This window comes from Gorilla gorilla, chromosome 5, assembly GCF_029281585.2.
Source record: "Gorilla gorilla gorilla isolate KB3781 chromosome 5, NHGRI_mGorGor1-v2.1_pri, whole genome shotgun sequence".
Taxonomy (NCBI): Eukaryota; Metazoa; Chordata; class Mammalia; order Primates; family Hominidae; genus Gorilla; species Gorilla gorilla.
Window position 1 is genome coordinate 180,705,556 of NC_073229.2, and position 18,608 is coordinate 180,724,163.

The window sequence follows — 18,608 nt, forward strand, 5'->3', positions numbered from 1 at the left end:
TTGCATGCCTGAAATGTTAGCTGATCCTCCGATGGGAGAAGGCAACCCGTGCCATGCTAGAGCTGGCCTCACCAGCTCAGGAGAGCCAATTATTAAACTTGCAGGAATTTTGTGAGCCAGTTGTTAAACACAGCCGTCATTAAAACTTAAATCATATAAACTTACCATTAAATTATATTAAATACAAAGGCAATAAATACTCAACACTCATTGCTTCCTAAGTGTTTGACTACACTTTACTATTGTCCATGTTCTTGGTGTCATTTACCTTTCACTATTATCTACATGATGGAAATGCTGTTACAGGGTGAGATCGTGATTTATCATAAGAAATACATATTTGATCTGCATCCCAGATCCTGTCACAGAGCTCCTAAACCCTTGAAATTTCCTATGTGATAGGAGCATCTTTTCTTATTCATAGCAAGCCTCTCTCACCCACACGAGTTTATGCTAATGAGGTGGCGTTTGGAAAGCCTCTAGATAACAACACGATTGGGGCTGGTTGCCAGAGGAACCGTCCCTGTGATTCGAGGTTGGAGCTTCCGGCCCCACTCCCAGACCTCCAGCAGAGGAGAGGCATGGGAAAGTGACTTAATCACCAAAGGCCAGTGATTTAACCAATCACACCTACACAATGTAGGCTTCATAAAAATCCCAGGGACAGGGTTCAGAGGGCTTCTAGGTTGGCAAACAGGTGGAAGTGCTGGGAGGGTGGGGCTCCTCTAAGGGGCATGGAAGCTCTGTGCCCCTCTCCACGCCTTGCCCTGAGCAGTCCTCCATCTGGCTGTTCCCGAGTAGTATCGTTTTATGATAAAACAGAAATCCAGTAACGAAACTGTTTTCCTGAGTTCCGTGAGCCATTCTAGCAAACAAACAGACCCGAGGAGGGGTTCATGGGAAGCTCCGATTTACAGCCCGGGTGGGTCAGAAGCACAATGACAGCCAGACCTGCAGCTGGTGTCTGTGGTAGAGGTACCCTCGCAGGACTGAGCCCTGAAGCTGGAGGCTCTGATGCTGCCTCCAGGCAGAGTGTCAGGATCAGTGTAGGATGCCCAGTCTGTGTCCACTGAGAAGCATAGAATTTCTTGGTGTAGGGGCAAAAAACCCCAAGTCTGGTGTCTGAAGTGAAGACGTGTAGGCAGAGCAGAGGTTAACGTGAGGAGTCGTCCTCTCCAGGGGCCTGTAGTTGTGTCTGAATAGCATAAAAAAATTAAAGAAATATTCTTCCAATAATCAAAACTATTATCCAATTCAGTAACAAAGATGTTCCCATCTAGTGATGTTGTAAACTAGTGAAGCTTTGAAACACATCTTCATTCTTTCATTTTCACAGAACTCATTAACATAAATGAAAATATCAACCAACATCAGTATCAAAACTGTACTCAGGGAGCCAGTCGTTACACATTTAGCAACAAGCCCATCACTGAAGCCAACTGAATAATCCTATTGAGTTGCACACCATTTTGGTGAATGGCAGTGCCTTTCTGCTGAGTGTGTTTGGTTTTCAAAAAAAAGAACCTTGTACATTTCTTGCAAGTGTTGTGCAATATACTCATAAGGTGCCAGTTACACTTTACAACCATCTGATGATTCTGGTATTATCAACCCCACTTAATAGATGAAGTAATAGAGCAGATAAGAAACATCACACAATATTGACTCTAGGTTCAAACCCAAGTTATTGAAAAGCTGAGTACAGTCACTTGAAAAATACACTTTTCATAACCATTTGAGAAAATACACCATAATTTTATTTTTTATTATACTTTAAGTTCTAGGTTACATATGCACAACGCGCAGATTTTTTACATAGGTACACATGGGCTATGTCGGTTTGCTGCACCCATTAATTCATCATTTACATTAGGTATTTCTCCTAATGCTATCCCTCTCCCCTCCCCTCACCCCACGACAGGCCCCGGTGAATACGCCATAAGTTTAAAAGGAAAGCAACTGTGAACTCGGTTATACTTTACCATAAGTTTATATTTTATTAATGACATTATCAATATATGTTTGAAAAAGTGACATATGAAACATTTACCCATTCCACAGGCATTGCTTGGCACTGAATCACAAGCCCCTGATAATAATTCAGCAGTGACCTCAGAGTCCTGCGGCCAAAGGCTGGAAACTTGGGCAGCAATTCTTGTGGCTCATCTTAAAGATTCCTCCTGCTGAGGGGCCAATTCTGTACCACATACTTGACCCCCGACTTGGCTCCTTCCCCATGAACCATCACTCACCATCTTCCTGGAACTCAAGTTGGCTTCATCAGATCCCCCCAGCCTGCTCCCAGAGTTGGCACCCAGGGATGTCCCTCCACCGTGGGGGCCTTCCACGCTTCGGAACCTCTCGGAGTGGCTGGGGTTGGGAGGCATTCCTTACAAAGCCTCAGTGGTGAGAGAGCAGGCACTCCAACCTTCCAACAGGCACAGACACTCCAGCAAGCAGACTGGAGCCACCAGGAGTGAGGGATTTCACAGGGAAGAGGGAAGAGGCCTCTGAGAACAGTTCTAAGCTGATAAATTACACAGTCTGACTCAAATGATATCACCAATCTCTGTCACAGACTGAATCCCACCACATCCTCACCTTCACCCTCACCCCAGAGAGCGCTATTCCCTGGGCCAAGATCAGGCCCAGAGACCTCTGAGGGTGGGCAACAGGGGAGGGCAGGAGAACAGAATGACTGGAAGCTTCTGCCCAAGAGGCCAAAGGGGGAGTCTGAGTAGTTGCAGGGCAGGGAGGCCCTGGCAAAGGTGCAGCCATGAATCCAAGAGCCAGGGCTCCATGAGCGAGGCTTGGTGACATGGAGAGTCAGCCTGGAGGGTCCAACCAAAGGGCTCAGAGGTACTGCTGTCAACAGTCCTCTGCAAGGTGCTGCCCAGGAGGCCTGGCCGGAGAACTGAGTGTAAAGAGACGACACAGGGCTGAGTGAGATGGCTCACGCCTGTAATCCCAGCACTTTGTGAGGCCAAAGCAGGTGGATCACTTGAGGTCAGGAGTTCAAGACCACCTGGCCAACACGGTGAAACCCTGTGTCTACTAAAAATACAAAAATTAGCTGGGTGTGGTGGCGCACATCTGTAGTTCCAGCTACATAGGAGGCACGAGAATCACTTGAATCCAGGAGGCGGAGGGTAAAGTGAGTTGAGATAACGCCACTGCACCTCAGCCTGGGTGACAGAGCGAGACCCTGTCTCAAAAAAATAAAAGAAAAAGGAAAAAAGAAAGAGACTACACAGACAGTGATCAGAATTACCTGGCACAGAAAAATCAGGTTTTCAGTTTTGCTGTCTTGCTGTCTTAAGTCATTAATTGAGATTTTGATAAGAATGGACTGAAAAAAAAAATACATTCCATGGAATGCCTTAATCAATTATTTAATTCAAGGCGGCAAATAATCTAGACCAAACCAATGTACAGAGGGCAGTTGCGTTGTTCTTTGTCTGGAGCTTGTGCAGTGCCAAGCCTTTCCAGGCAAATAGCCCCACACAGCCTAGATGCCTCCGTGCGATCGTGAAGTTCAGGCGTGCGTTGGTTCACTGCAGATAGATGGGGAGGATGGAGTACCCGCCATCCCCAGCCCCCTTGACCACCGGCACCATCCAGGAAATAAGAACACAGAGGAATAAGAGGACCAAAGCTGTGATGCTGGCCTGGAAGCTTGGATGAGAAGAATCTTCTCAGTTTTTTTTGCCCTTCGAGTGAACAAACATCCTATCAGAAATTAATCTGTGCAAGGTGTGAGAGTCTTCTCAGTCACATTTTGCTTTCCAAAACCCTACTTAGTCCTTTGAGGTCTCACACACACACTCCTATCATTATGCTGAAAACCCTTTCAAAAGGGTTGCCCATGATGACCATACTGCCAAACCCACTGATCCTTTTAAGTTCTCATTCCTCTTAGTTTCCATAACACACGACTGCCTCTCTGTGCAACCAGGCCTGTGTCAAAAGAAAAACCCCAAACGATTTGATATCTACAGCATGGAGACGGAGGAAGAGGCAGGGGGCCAAGACCACATTAGTGGGCGTGCGTGTCTGACATGTGTTGCCAAAACAGAAACTGGGAAGCTGGGAGGGGAGCGTGGTCTGGGGGGAGTCTTGGATGTGTTCAGCAGGCTCTTGGAGACCTGGAGTCCAAATCAGGGTAGGGGGCCATCCGTATTTTTTAAAAGTTGTTCAAGTCATGGAAGAGAGTGTGGCCATACCAACAAAAGATGTAGGCTTCCTTGAATTCAGCTTCCCTCTGTTCAGCCCAGTCCTCGCCACTGACAAGTATTTTGTAAACACTGTTTATTTTCTCCAGTTCAAAATCAACTCTCTTGAGTCAACTCTATTCAATTCAATTCTCTTTGCCTGGCATTCAAGGCTCTGTATACGTCTCTGATTTTCCCACTGCATTACTCACTACGCTGAAACAGCTCATGCCTTCTGGGGGCTCACCCCTGCCTTGAGCCAGACCGTTTCTCCCATCTTCACGGGCTCCCCTTTTCTCCTGCCTCCAGCCAGACTGTCTTCCCATCACACACTCCTCCTCCCTCTGCAACTTGCGTTCACTGCGCTGCCTCCATATCGGGTGTCATGAGGATCACCTAATTCATTACTGAAACGTCACCTTGCATTTCCCCTCCTTCGTCTGAGTGCACCCTTTTCCCAATCAAATTGGCAAGAAGGTTGTGTCTTGCGTTACTTTTTTTATGATCTCCTGAAACATCCAACATAGAGCAACTATACACTATATTTTTGATGGATGGATGGTCCTAGAGTTTGGATATGTTTGTCCCCCAGATTTGATCTCCAATGTTGTTGGTGGGGAGGTGGGAGGTGTTTGAGTCACGGGGCCAGATCTCTCATGGTGTGGCTTTGCAGTAGTGAGTGAGTTCTAAAAGGAGCCTGGTACCTCTTCTCTCTCTCTCCCTGGCCCTCCCTGTCCCTCCTCCTCCTCCTCTCTCACCATGTGAGCACAGCACAGCCAGCTCCCCTTCCCTCCCACCAGGAGTGGAGGCAGCTTGAGGCTGGCACCATGCTTCCTGTACAGCCTGCAGAGCCATGAGCCAGGTCAACCTCTGTTCTTTATGAATCACCCAGCCCCAGGGACTCCTTTATGGCAACACAAATGGAAAAGACAGATGGATCACCTGACATGGGGAAATGCCTCAGTAAAACTAAAACGCTGATTATTTGCAGTATTGAAGGAGTTTCTCTTTGCAAAATTAGTCATTACATGTTTTTTTGTTTTTTGAGACGGAGTCTTGCTCTGTCGCCCAGGCTGGAGGGCAATGGCACGATCTCTGCTCATTGCAACCTCTGCCTCCTGGGTTCAAGTGATTCCCTGCCTCAGCTTCCCAAGTAGCTGGGACTACAGGCACCTGCCACCATGCCCGGCTAATTTTTGTATTTTTAGTAGAGACAGAGTTTCACTATGTTGGCCAGGCTCATCTTGAACTCCTGGCCTCAGGTGATCTGCCTTCCTCGGACTCCCAAAGTGCTGGGGTTACAGGTGTGAGCCACTGCGCCTGGCCCATTACATGTTTTTTACTATGGTATAATTGGCATAACATAAAATTTAGCATTTTAACCATTTTTAAATGTGCAGTTCGGTGGCATTAAATGTGTTCACAATGTCATGCAACCCCTACCACCTTCCATCTCTAGAATGTTTTTATCATCCCAAACTGAAACTCTGTACTCATTATGCAATAACTCCCCATCCCCTCCTCCTAGCCCCCGGTCACCTCTATTCTACTTTCTGTCTCTATGAATTTGACTACTCTAGGTGCCTCATATACGTTGAATCATACCCTATTTGTCCTTTTGTGACTGGTTTATTTCACTTAGCAGAATGTCCTCAAGGTGATTACATATTCTTTTAGCAGGTTCCCAGCTAAACTTAAAATACATTCATTTCTAAATATTTGACAGTTGGTATGGCGTGAGCATTGACTACAGGGGAAGAAATCAGGACCAATCAGAACAGGTGCTAACCACAAATGACCCATACCCCAGCCCTGCCTCCACCACATGAGAACCCTTCCAAGGCTTCTCAGAGACTTGTCTGTTCTGGAATATAAGGAACACTGCATCTTAAAGTAATGTAGCGAGGAACCAGCATTGTGCAAAATTCTTTATCATCTCACTAAATCTTCACAACAACTAATGGCTTGGACCTGTATTGTTCCCATCTTAAGCATGGGGAAAGCAAAACTGAATGAGACCAAGCAATTTGCCCCAAATCACAGTCAGGAAATATTGGAGCTGAAACTCACTCAAACTGATGTCTATTGACCCCAAATGCCACGTTCTTATACACCCACCACAACCGCCCCAATACCCCCACCGAGTGTACAGAAAAGAAAGGAAGTCAACCAGATGGTCCCAAAAGTAGAACCTGAAAGTGGTTTGTAGCATTTAAGTTAAGAACACTGAGAAGGTGACTTTAAAACAGTCTGAGTGTATAAATTGCAATCAGACTATTAAAGTCTCTTTTAAAGAGAGAACAAATGAGCTTCAACAGTACCAGAAGGAATTTCATTATCAGATGCATTATCTAAGGGTTGTGAGTTCCCTTCCCAGGAGACGGCAGGAGCAGGAGGGGCTCGAACCTGTCTCGATGCAGCCTGCCTGGAGGCAAAGAGCTAACCTGGTGATCTTGTGCAACTCTCCCAGCAGGAGAAGTCCCCGAGGTAACACTTGTGAAGCCTTTGAGTTCCTGGAAGAAAGGCTCCCTAGAAACACTAGGCAAGTGTCATAAATATGCATGTGTGTTTTATCCTGTTATCATTATAGTCCTACTGGGTGGGGTGCATGTCTGACACTCTCAAAATTTAAGGGGCAATGTCCCCTTTGATTACAGGGCATTCTGCAGTGAACTAACTTCCAAACTATCTCCAACTTGCATTCAAGCAGCATCTTTTAAATTCAAGCCAAGCGGTGAGTTTGCCTTGAAGTGACTATTTCACCGAGCAGGGAAGATGCCGGCTTTTCATTTCCATGCCTTTATAGCTGGTTCTCTATGCATTGCCTCAGAGGCTGAGTTTGTCAAGATAAGTAAACAGCAAAACCCAGTGTGCTTTTTCTCAGGACGACCCCGTCGTCTGAGGCAGATTAAGTGTAGTGAAAGCTGACATCCAAGCCATCCTACCTTCAGAAATTCTCTGGGAGGAAAAATGAACCCAAAAGCATGCCCATTCCAGGCGACAGGGAGCATCTAAATGTTGCAGGCATTCCTAGGGGCAAATTTATGTCAGATGCGGGATTTTTCTACAGCAGACATGTCACCTTTGTCTTACCTTCATTCGGCCAAACCTATGCACTTTGTAGTTCATGTTCAATTTCTGCTCTTCGTGTGGTTTTAAAGGGACTCCACGTGAGTCCACATCCATTTAGTTTGTTAAGAGGGTTTGTTGGCCACCACCATTGTGTCCACCTTCTCCTGCACGCTTTCTACTGATGATCCATCACCATGCAATCCTCAATAGAATGTAAATGGTGTTTTGAAGCTGCATGCATTCTTTAGCTTCTGAGGTCACTTCATCTCAGGGATTATCCAGATTTTCATTGTCTAAAACAGTTATTTTGTATGTGGCAATTATATAAACATCTGGATGAATCCAGACTTGTATTTGCTAACTTTTGTACCAAATGCAGTTGGCTCCAAAGCATTGGTATATATGGGGGCTAAACGGAAAATAATTTCTGTATGAAAATGTGGAAATTCTGTCTTCTAAAAATATGGTTAAATCTAATTCCCAAGATTAACACCTTCCTAGTATTTACAGAGCAGCCGATGTCTACAAATGGACCTCTAACCCTGGAATGTAGCCTTTTTTAGCATGCAGTCAATGTATTGACAAAAGCTGTAGGCGGCTTTTGATCTGTTGGCATTTTTGTATTAAGAGGAGTCAGAATATATATACACACAGCCACCAGAATCAACCTTGACACAGTCAAGTCAGTTATTTCAGCTACCTTTTCCATGAAGTACAGGATGGGGCCACAGAGAACTCCTAATGGTGTAGCAATACACACTGACCATTAAGATGGATGGAAGGTCAGGATACACAAGCCATGACTCAGTCATTTCTGCTCTAGAGACATGTCCTGCACCTTCTCCCAGGAAGACATCAATTCATGTCTACTTCTATACCACCAAGCCATTCAATGGCTATTGTCAAAGTGCCTGAATTAAATGGGTGAAGAGAATCTCCCAGAAATTCACCCTAAACCCATACCAAAGCCAGACTTAAAATTCACAGTTATTATTCAGCGAGTGGATGGAGCACTGGTACCCTGCTGCTGGTGAACATGGAGAGCTCCAAAGTTGATATTGTCTACTCCAGTGTAGCACAGTGGGCACGCAGCAACCATGATTATGCAGAAGGGGGTAAGAGGGACAAAAAATGAGATACACAAATTTGGAGACAACATTGTCTTATGTAGTTGAACCATAAAATTGATATCTGTAGACTAAGGAGACAGGCAAAGCCTCCTAAAATTTGAGAAAGAGCCATAGGCCTGTATGGCATGACTGTCACCTGGTGATTAGGTTAAATATCTAAAGAAAGGCTTGATCAGTCAGGAGGAGTTTGACAATCATGAAAACACAGAAGGCCGGGCATGTAACCCGGCCTGTAAACTCAGCACTTTGGGAGGCTGAGGCGGGTGGATCAGGAGGTCAGGAGTTCGAGACCAGCCTGACCAACATGGTGAAACCCCGTCTCTACTAAAAATACAAAAATACAAAAAAAAAAAATTAGCCAGGCGTGGTGGCAGGTGCCTGTAATCTCAGCTACTAGGGAGGCTGAGGGAGGAAAATTGCTTGAACCCTGGAGGCGGAGGTTGCAGTGAGCCAAGATCAGGCCACTGCACTCCAGCCTGGCTGACCGTGCAAGACTCCGTCAAAAAAAAAAAGAAAGAAAGAAAAAGAAAACACAGAGAAAGGAGCACCTCCAGTCCTGAAAGAGGAGAGCCACCTGGCCTGTGGACACAACAGCTAGTCTTGGGGGCAGGTCATCTCTGAGGAAGGCAACCGGGCTGCTTCTCAGAGCTTAATGCCAGTAAGCATTCACGTTCTTTCACCAGGCCCCCTGTTAGAAGTGCATGCTCACCCACACGACCCGCTGACTACAAGGCACCTTCCCAGGTCATGTGCACGTTTCAAAACAATAAACTGGCATTCTGGTGTATACATCAGCCTTTTGGAGTTTAACATTGGTTAATGTCAACCAATTAACATTGGTTAATGTTGGTGCATCTGGTGAGACACATCCCGTTCGGTTAGCATTAGGAATGCTAAGGCAATTAGAATAGGTACAATAAGAAGTAGGAGGTTGGCTATGGGCATGTTGTTAAGAAGAGGAATTGAACCTCTGACCATAAAGTTTTAAATTTTATGCAATTGCCGGGCTCTGCCATCTTAACAGACTCTGTTCTTGAGTAAGTGTGGGTACAGTGTTAAATTGAGATGATATCATTTATGGGGGGAGGCCCGTAAATGTCTCACTGTGAAAACCACCTTCCTTCGTCGTTAGGCTTCAACCCCCTTTTTAAAACAATGAACACGCATTATTTACAAAAGCGGGTAAACATATACTAATACCTTTTCCATTACGATGCCTGAAACACTATGATGGCACCACAAGGGCAACAATAAGAATAAAATTATCCTATTTGAGGAAAAGATGTTAATTAAGTAAATTATTTTCTCACCTGACTGGCTTGTCGGCAGTTGGAGGGCAGAAGCTGGGTTTTTATATTGGATATATCTCTACTTTGTGTTTATTTTGTCCTTTACAATGCCTGACCCAGTTCTGGGTATATGCACATGCAAACATTTGTTAGTTTATCAAGCAAATGAACAACAGCAGCTGAACAATACATTGCAACCAACCGCAACTATGGGATGCGAACTAAGCCAAAAGCCTCGATGCATGAAGCCAAAGGGCAAAGCCTCAAACACCAGTGGGCCCAAGAGGTTTGCTCTGGACTCAGGCCATCCTGTTCCCAGCAAGCAGGCACCTGGCTCAGATGCTTGATTTCATTCAGCCACATTGTCTTCAGCTCCCCAGTGCAGTATGTGAAGGAGCAAGGAAATCTTGGTACCGGGAGGTCACTGAGGGCCCATCGCTTACTCCTTCTGGACTCACTGCTGGTACTGGGACAGGTTGGGTCCTGGGGTGTCTCTGTGTCTAGATGCTACTGCAGGCGGCAGCAGCATTGACGGAGCATTGTCGGCTCTCCCTCCCTGCTCACTGGGCGAGAAAAGATTTTTCATTTCATACATCATTTACAACTTGCTGCCGTGATTCTAAAAAACCAGTGGGTTTCATCAAGTTAATGAGCAAGAAAAACATATTTGGTGAGTGTGTTAATTTTTTGAAAGTTCTGCAGAGCCCAGGACATTAGGCAACATGCATAGGGCAGCTCGGCACACCGGGGAGTCCCCTCCCCCCTAAATTTATTCTACCCAGCTATGGGGGTACCTGCTATTGACTAATAAGTCAGCAAATGTGTCTTAATAGAAATTCAACAACAAATACGTCACTCACTTTGTGTTCTCTGTATATTTTCATGTGGGAACATTTGGGACAGTGAGCAAAAGTTACCAATGGCCCAACTGAGTTTCTCTTTCTATACAGGGCAGTCTCTACTACAAGAGAGAGCAGCATGGAGGAACAGCTACAGTGAGAATTCAGATCAGAAGGAGAAGGAATCATACTGAATCTTACTGTGTGGGATTTCTAAAATGATAGGAGACTATCTAAAGAACGACGCAGTAATGAAGGGGAAAGACTAGACATTTGGATGAAATGGCTCTGTCAGAGCAGCAAAAGAAGATACTGAAATAAGTCTTCATTTATTAAAGGATCCTTTTAGAGTTCTTATTCTTCTCTATCAAAATCGGATACTTTAAGCTGGTTAAATACATCTCTGAATTAATCTGCCTGTGAAACCATTGAACCGGAAGAGTCACATTACATTTTACAGTTTCTGTCTTTGAGTTTCATCATAAATTAGACATCTGAGATTATCCCCAGCAAGTTCATGGTCTTGGCAGAACTCACACCCAGACCTGAAAGAGTATGTCTGCATTTTTCTCATCTCTTTTCGACACACTGGAGATGTGTGAATTTGTGTCTTATTAGAGATGGGGAAATGTTTGCAGCACTATTAAATTGCAACTATGTGAATTGAATTGAATTTTAAATTGAAACACAAAATGATAGTTACTACTTCAGGGCTTAGACTATTCCCCCTTTCTACACAAAATTGAGAATGGATGGGGCAACATTTTAATATCTCATAAAATTCATTTAAAGAGTGTCAATTTCTGGACTCCCACCTATCACAAAAATGACCACCTATAAACACACACATGTACACACAATTCAAAACTCCTGGAGACCATAAACGGAATAGATCATTTAGATTAAGCAAATGGCATAGGAGACAGAATACTTTTGCTGAGAATCATTGCGCTAAACTAGTTGTTTTCTAGATAAGACAAAATGTAAAACAGTCTATTTCAGAAAAGATACGAAATAAGAATCACTATTTTGGGGAGGAACATAATTGTGTTTTGTTGGGAAATATAAAACCAGGAAACACTTTTGTATTTTGATATTTAATGGCATTTTCTATTCCTTCTTGCTGTGGTGGTGATAAACCTCTACTTGACAAAGAAATGCAGTTTTCAGTAACTGAGGCTGCAGCCAAGCTATCAGCTCAGGAAGGTGCAGGCTCATTCCACACCCAAAGACAGAATATGTGTGTGGCACCCGGTGATTGTTTAGGAACGTCAGTAAGAAGTGTCTTGATTTGCAAAGCATTTCTGGAGAAGAGATTTGAGAAATGTGACCCACAAGAATGAGGCCAAGGAAAGCAAAGAATCAGCACTGCCTTGGGTGTTAAATGCCTGCCTTGGGTGCCCCTCTTCTAGGAAGAAGCACACAGCCTTCCCTGCATCCTCTCAGCATCCCCGTCACCTTCCTGGGCTGTACAGGGCAGGCAATGGAGCCAAGTGTCTGCATCTATACAAGGACCTTATGGGCAAGCACCCCATGTCCTCCAGCACAACCCTCAGACCCTAAGTAACTCCCCCATCTAAACCTTAGGCTCACTTTCCACAGCTCACAGTAGTAAATGTTTGCAGGTCTTCACTGTAAAAGTAAGGCCCGGCCGGACCACTTCACAGGAAACCTCAAAATTCCCAGCAGAACCTATACACAGGTGGGGAGAAACAGTAACAAACGAATGATGGGGACGTTGGTCAAGAGACAGCTGCCTGGGGCAGGACCCGACTGCAGTGGGGAAAGAATATTCTGGAAAGGCTGGAAGAAAGGCTCTGTCCCTTCTTCACTGTAGTAGGAGTCTTAAAGGCCACCTGGTCCAACAGCTGCCAGACAACCAAAACGCCCCACCCCACCCAGCTTCCAGCTCTGTAGGGACACACGGGAAGGTGACCCCAGTGAGCCACACCCTTGCATCCTCCCCTCCCGAGTACAGACAGAACCTGTGACTTGCTTCCAGCCCAGAGAAATGGCAGAGGTGATTGGACAGTCCTTTCTGTGACTTTGTCACATTAAATTCAACTCCATTTTAGCAGACTAGAATGAGAGATTCTCTTGCCGGTTGCGATAGGCAGAGTAACTCTCCCCACCCCACCAGAGATGTCTATGCTCTAATTCCAGGAGCCTGTAATGTTACATCACATGGCAACAAAAGCCCCTGCAGGCTGGGTGTTGTAGCTCGCAACTGTAATCCCAGCACTTTCAGAGGCCATTGGGGGAGAAGGCCTTGAGCCTAGGAGTTAGAGACCAGCCTGGGTTACACAGGGAGACCCCATCTCTACAAACAAACAAAAAGAGTCTGCAGATGTAATTAAGGTTACAGAACCCCAAATGTGAAAATTATCCTGGATTATCCAGAAGGGTCCAATCTAATCACAAAAGCCATTGAAAGCAGGGAATGTTCTCTGGTTGGAATCATGGAGACGCCGGCAAAAGGAAGGCAGAGACATTTCCAGCATGAAAGGGATTCAACGCACCCTTGCTGGTCCTGAAATGCGGGACCCACGTGCAGGGCTTCTAGGAGGCGAGGGTATCCCTCAGCTCACAGCCAGCAAGGCAGTAGGGACCCAGTCCTACAACTGCAAGGACCTGAATCCTGCCAACAACCTGAATGAGCCTGGAAGCCACTAGCTCCCCAAAGCCTCCAGAAAGCATCAAAGTCCTGTCTACACCTTCTGGGACCTGGAGTCGAAAGGCCAGCTGAGCCCAGACTTCTGACATGTGGAAATTATGAAATAATACACTGGTGGTGTTTTTGGCCACTAAATGGTGGTGATTTCTTATAGCAGCGATAAAAAACTAATACACTGGCCATGAAGAAGTAGGCTGCCATTCTGCAAAAGAGCCAGCTGGCAAGCAGCTGACAGCAGCCCCACCTGACGGCCACCAAGGAAACAGAACCTCAGCCCCACAGTCACAAGCACCTCAATTCTGCCAGCCACCACAGCAGCTGGAAAGAGGACCCCAACTCCAGACACGAATTCAGCCTGGCCAGCAACTTCACTGGAGCCTTGTAAGGCCCAGACCCCTGTGGCTCAGCAACTGTGAGATGGTGAATGTAGGTTGTTTTAAGCCACCAAGGCAATCTGTAACTAATGCACCCCCTTCAGGACTGTGGTCCAGGCTGCTTCCTGACCACATCATCCCAGCACCTAAACTCACTTTTACTAATTCAGGATTGGGACTTGTGTGTAACATAAAAGAGTTTAGGATAAAGACCTAACATGACTGAGCACCAATTACATGCAAACATAGATCCTCTCTTTCCCAGCACATTTTAAATCCTGTCTGTCTAAGTCTAGAGACCACGCCCTGCTCTTCACAACGGCGATTCAGTTCTCAAATGTGGACGCCATACAATAATGAACTCCTTTTCATGGCATTTGCATTCAGAGTCTGCCTCTGAGTCATGCAAGAACACCATCCCATCGCTTTGCTCCAAATGTTTTCCTCCTAAAGTATCTTACCCAATTTGTAGCCACCAAAGAAATTTTCCTAGAAAAAAAGCTATCACACCAGGAAGACAGCCATATACTGTGTCTGGACTAGACTACGGCTTGGAACGTCCCTTCCATCTTGAGAGTCTGTGATTCTAACTCCCACTGGGGCCTACTTGGAAAACACGTTTGGTCTCCCAACATAAGTATCTTTGAAATTATTTCTGAAAGGACAAACATTCACCTGCTTGTAAAATCAGTCCCATCGCTTCCTAGTGGCCCCCGAGGGTCCCCTCCTTGCTTGCTCCACCTTGAAGGGTCACCTAGTCCCCCGTCCACTACCGCTAACACCCAGACGCTGCCTCTGAGCATCTGTGAAGGGGAGGGAGGATGCTTGGGAGAGCGCTGAGCATGCATTTTCTCAACTCTCCGAACTTTCTTTTTCAAAAGAAAATTTCTTCAAACAAAGCAGTTACAAGTCCTTAGTCCGTTGAAGTTTGAAAACAAAGATATCTTTGAGTTTTCTAAACACATACTAAAATAAAGGTTATTTTTTCACTTTCAAAAAAGACAGATCGATTCTTTTGGAGTTCAAATACAGCCAGGCAGAATTTAACTAAAAACTTTCCTGAGTACTATTTTTGCAACAGAGGCCAGGCACCAATATTTTTTAATCTGAAAGGGGTTATTTTTTCTTTCAAAAAAAGAAAAAGACATCATTGGAAGAAAATGAACAAAGGAGCTAAATAGGAAAGCCTTGCCAACCATATAAGTGCCTAATATTAAGATATCATCAAATGAATTGTTCATACCTTCTCGTTAGATGTCATTTTTGGATCCAGATGATAATTTTAGTGGAAATCACTCACACTTCCTTGAGGTAGAACAGCCACTAAATCTCTTCCCATTTCAGAGATATATTGTACCATTCTCCTATTTTTAGTGCCCTGCCCTGCCTCTTCTTCAGCATAATCCGGGTGGGTGAGGGGGAGAATGTTTAATCTCCCTCCACAGGCACCACGTGTGTTATTTTCTAGTACCTATGTCTCATTATCGGTGTTATTTTAATCATTAATTTCAGTGTAACGGCAGGATTTGCTTCAGTTGCATTTAAATCATAATAAAGCTCAATAAAAAGAAAATGAGGAAGAAAGAGAAAATATCATTCGGAGGATTAGCCAAACACTCCAACAAAAGAGACCTTTTTAATTTTCATGACGTGATAAAGTGATAGCCTTTTGAATAGACAATTAGGCTCATAAACCTGATACACCAAGGGCTTAATTCACAAACACACATTGCCACTAATACATTTGCAGAGGAACTCTCTGCTTAACAGGATTAGAATACAGCAAATCATTCATTATTAATGGGAATCTGCATTGCCTAGGTCTTCATCCCTAGATAGACCAGTATTTAAATCAAATAATTTAGCACAATTTCAGGAGCTTATTGCTGCACATAGGTTGCTCATGGACAGCTCTGTGTTTCCATGCACAGAACTAGGAATCATTAGTAGGGGCATTGCTAACCTGCCTTAGCTCCTGTTACAGGGAGGATTTCGATTCCAGAAGCTCTGTGCCTTGCCCTGTTCACCCATACAATGAGAAGGAACCACCTGGCTGGTGCATCTGCTTCCAGAGAGGCTGTGAGCTCCACCATATTCCATGCTCCCTGTTTTCACTTTAGCCCTGGTCAGTGATTTTGCAAAAATGCAGAACACATGTCACAAGGGGATTCAGACAAAACCTCATCTAGAGCAGAGATGGAATTTACAGAGTTGTCATTTCAGTAGTGTTGTCAAGGGCGTTGTCATCCCACCTAAAGGACACAGAAGACTTCCCTCCCTTTGCCTTACAGTAGGTGTAGCTGCCTTTACAGGCAGGTATACCAATGTGAGGTGTAACAACTCAGGGAAGGTGACACTGGAAAGTGATTCATCTTTATTATTGAGCGTCTAATTTGTCCCAAGCCTAGAGTCACCAACTGTCCCAATTTGGCTGGGACTAAAGGGTTTCCCAGGGCACAGACTTTTAGGTTTAAAACCAGAACATTCCTGGGCAGACCGGATGAGCTGATCATCCTAGCAAAGCAATGAGCTTTCCATTATTTCATGATACCTTCAACCTTATGAAAGAGATATCCTTATGTTTAGAGGTAGAAAATGAGCCTCAAATAAATTAAATAATTTTCTCCTACATCACAGCCAGTAGGGCTGGTACGCAATCCCAGATCTCTCTAACTTCTCTGCCCATCACCTCCGGTTCTTCTCAGGCAGCCAAACACCTAGCCAACCTGCAGCACCTTGCTGCTGTGGCTGCTGCTGTAGGCACCCAGGTCATATGCTTCCCTGCCCAAAGGAAATCAAGACTTTCTAGGACTTAAACAAAAGCTTCAGATGATCTGAGAACTAACCAGACCTATGAGCAAGGCTTAACTAAGGGCCAATTCAATTAGCACCTCACTGCCACCCCCGAGGGTCCTGCAGAGACTACTGTCCACTGGAAGAAGAATGTACAGCAAAACCACTGCAGATATTTTCAAAAAAAAAAAAAAAAATCTCTCCTACCCTCAACCAGGAGACTTTGATTCAGCAGGCTTAGTAGTGTGCCTGACACACTTAGTGGTGTTTTCAGATAAAGATCTCAAGTCCCCCACATGATTCATGAAGCCTTGATACCCGCCCAGTTCTGCTGCCCTGGGCTAAATAAGACTGAGGCTTACTCCACAGCCTGGTCAGCCTCTGGGCCTCATAAATGAGCCCAGGGTAAGTCCGGGCAAGCCTTTCTCTGCGGTCAAATAAACCACATGGAGGGAAAAGTTTGGGGAAGAAAAAGTATCCCAGCTCTCCTATGCAATGTTGGGTAAATCCCCTCACCTCTTAGTGCACCCACATCCTCATTCGTAGCGTGGGGATCACACTCTTGCCCACCCAAGGACAGCACACATGAGGCACTGGGCACATCGACTCACCTGGCGCTGACTCCCACACTCTTTCCACGCTGGCACCCACTCAACCTCAACTGAGATCCTCAAAAATCACATTATTTTGTTTCAAAGAGGTTCCACCCCATAGGCAGACACCACGGAATCTCACCCATTTTGTTCTGGCCTCTGTACGGCTGTCCATTCTCATCTTTGGAATAACAGTGCCCTTCACTCCCTTCCAGAGCCCAGTCCAGCAAAAGAGGCCTCAGTGGGTGCAACTCATAGATGAAATTATAAACTGAAAACATGGTATGTTAAGTGGTGGGCTGTTCTCATTTGAAAAGGAGTGTTTGCTTTACAAAAGGATTACTGAACGTTTTTAAAATAGAGCCTGAATTGCATTTATCATTAGTTTTCAGTAACAGTAAGTAGTAGTATATTTCCAGCCTCTGAAATCTAGAATCCTTAAGACCTGGTCTCAGGAAGTTTTCTAGTTTATGGAAGAAAATAAGTTTCCATGTTCATAATTCCCTTCCCTTTTCAGTTTCCTTTGCACATTGGCCCCTCCAGGTCTTCGGGACTGATTTGGTGGCCCTCTCCCTTCATCCCCTGCATTTTCTCTCTCTAGGGGATCTCATCCATTACTGTTTTGTATCTGCACCAAGACATCATTTCTGGACGTCAACGGCCAATCTTGACCTGAAAGTCTACATGCATGTCCAAGGTGACGTGCCTGTTATGGGTTGAATTTTTGTCTCCCAATAAAAGATCTTTTGACATCTTAACCCTCAATACCTCCAAATGTGACCTTACTGGGAAACAGGGTCATTGCAGATATAATTGGTTAAGATTCAGTCATAGTGGAGTAGAGTGGGCTCCTTATCTGATATGACCGGTATCTTTATAAAAAGATGACCCTGTGAAGACACAAAGACACAGAGATACCCTGTGAAGATGGAGGCAGAGGTTGGAGTGATGCTGCCACAGGCCACCAGAAGCTGGAAGGGGTAAGGAAGGAGCTTCCCCTCCAGGTTTCAAAGGCAGTGTGGGCCTGCTGACGCTGTGATTTCAGATTTTTGGATGCCAGAATTGTGAGAGATTACATTTCTGTTGTTTTTGAGCCACCTGCTTTGTGATCCTTTGTTATGACAGCCCAGGGGACTCACACAGCTCCCAGCCTGGACTCTAGTGTCCCCCTCAGGAAATGGGACCTCCTGCACTCAGCTTCAGGTAGCAGACACCTGGGCACTGTCCTCGGCCCTCCCTCTGCCTCTCCCTCCCTGTGTATTCAGCCCAGCCCAGGTCCCTCCAATCCCACCACTTCACTTACAGCCACCTCCACCCAGTGATGGTGTAGCCTCCTGACTGGCTTTCGTGTCTATCTGGCTGCCCTTGTCCACCCTCCGCAAGCATCCGAATTGGCCCTTCTCCACATGGGTTCACATCACCGCACTGCTTATTAACACTCTGTGGACTCCACTGCACGTCAGGTGAAACCCACACCACCACAGAACTACCCTGCATTGCCTGATGTCTGCTGTCCCTTCTGGCTTCATCAGCTGCCACCACCGTCCCCTTGATCATAAAACTGGACAATGCTGGCCTTTGGGTCTTCCTTCATGTGGCTGTTATTTTTGCCAAAGTCTCTAACTCCCATTTG